The 1,720-nt window shown below is 39.7% G+C and overlaps 1 non-coding gene across 1 annotated transcript; it reads right to left on the bottom strand.

Annotated features, from left to right (window-relative positions):
- Window positions 1-336: 336 nt before the first annotated feature.
- On the bottom strand, window positions 337-442 carry LOC138984822 (U6 spliceosomal RNA). Its single transcript, XR_011462106.1, has one exon. It is a non-coding gene; the product is annotated as a U6 spliceosomal RNA (small nuclear RNA).
- Between the last annotated feature and the right edge of the window lie 1,278 nt (window positions 443-1,720).

Below are 1,720 nucleotides of genomic sequence, written 5' to 3'. Positions count from 1 at the left end.
TAGATGGCAGCCCACCAGGCTCCACCGTCCCTGGGATTCTCCAGGCAAGAACACTGGAGTGGGTTGCCATTTCCTTCTCCAATGCAGGAAAGTGAGAAGTGAAAGTGAAGTCGCTCAGTCGTGTCCGACCCTCAGTGACTCCATGGACTGCAGCCTTCCAGGCTCCTCCCTCCATGGGATTTTCCAGGCAAGAGTATTGGAGTGGGCTGCCATTGCCTTCTCCGATACATAGAGATATATCTGTTCTTTTTTTTTACTCTTTTCCCATATAGTTTATTACAGTGTTGAGTAGAAGTCCCTGTGCAATACAGTAGATCCTTGACTCTATTTTTATATAAAAATATGGAACACTTTCCAAATTTGCATGTCATCCTTGTGCAGGAGTCATGCTAATTTTCCCGTATGGTTCCAACTTTAGTATATATGCTGCCAAAGCAAGCACTCGTCCTCATTCTTTTAAACTTGTGAGAATCTTCTAAATTATAACCAATGCTCTTATGACAATTTCACATACACACTTCCCAGCCATAATTTGGTGCAGGCTCTTTTAAATTTCTGGAACTGTCCAGCATTCCCTTTCATTGAGGAGAAATTCACTGATTTTTAAAAGATTTATATGTTATTGAGGTACATAAGTTTCATGTGTACAATACTATATTTCTACCTCCATATATCTTAGTTTGCTCATCACCAAAAATTTAGTTTCCATACATGACCATACAGTTGATACCCTTTACTTATTTGCCCTATCTCACTCCCCCTCCTCATCTGGTAACCACCATTCTATTCTCTGTATCTATATGTCTGTTTTGATTTTTATTGTTCATTAATTTTCTTCTTTTTTTATATTCCACACATGCATGAAGTCATATGGTATTTGTCTTTTTCTGACTCATTTCACTTAGCAAGGTGACCTCAAGATGCATCCATGTTGTCACAAATGACAAGGTTCATCTTTTTTTGGTGGCTGTCTACTCACTCTTGATGGAGCCACATGAACAAGCCTGCTGGAGGATGAGGCTGGGTAGAGAGGGAACTCAGTCACTCAGTTGTCCCAGCCCAAACCCAAACATGTCAGCCTCACAAGTCAAGCCTGGCTGCTGTCAGAAATTTCCAAAGATTTTCCACCTTTTTGTTCACGAGTACTGACTGCATTTAAAAGCTATTGTGTATTCTCTGAAGTGTTCTAGCTGTGTGTGAGACACAAAGTTGATGGGCTTAAGTGAGCAGTTCTCATTAAGACTGTGAGGCAATCTCATTCACCATTGCAACAAAAAGAATAAAATACCTAGGGATAAACCTACCTAAAGAGACAAAAGACCTGTATGCAGAAAACTATAAGACACTGATGAAAGAAATCAAAGCTGACACAGATGGAGAGATATAACACTGCGAAAATGACTATACTACCCAAAGTAATCCACCAATTCAGTGCAATCTCTATCAAACTGCCAATGACATTTATCATAGAACTAGAACAAAAAATTTCACAATTTGGTAAGGAAACATAAAAGACCCCGAATAGCCAAAGCAATCCTGAGAAAGAAGAGTGGAGCTGGAGGAATAAACCTTCCTGACTTCAGACTATACTACAAAGCTACAGTCATTAAGACAGTATGGTACTGGCACAAATACAGAAACATAGATCAATGGAGCAAGACAGAAAGCCCAGAGTAAACCCATGCACCTTATTTTTGACAAAGGAGGCATGAATATACAA

The sequence above is a fragment of the Bos mutus genome, chromosome 22, assembly GCF_027580195.1.
Source record: "Bos mutus isolate GX-2022 chromosome 22, NWIPB_WYAK_1.1, whole genome shotgun sequence".
NCBI lineage: Eukaryota > Metazoa > Chordata > Mammalia > Artiodactyla > Bovidae > Bos > Bos mutus.
The sequence above is the reverse complement of the archived record's forward strand: the minus strand, read 5'-3'. Positions and strand labels throughout refer to the sequence as shown.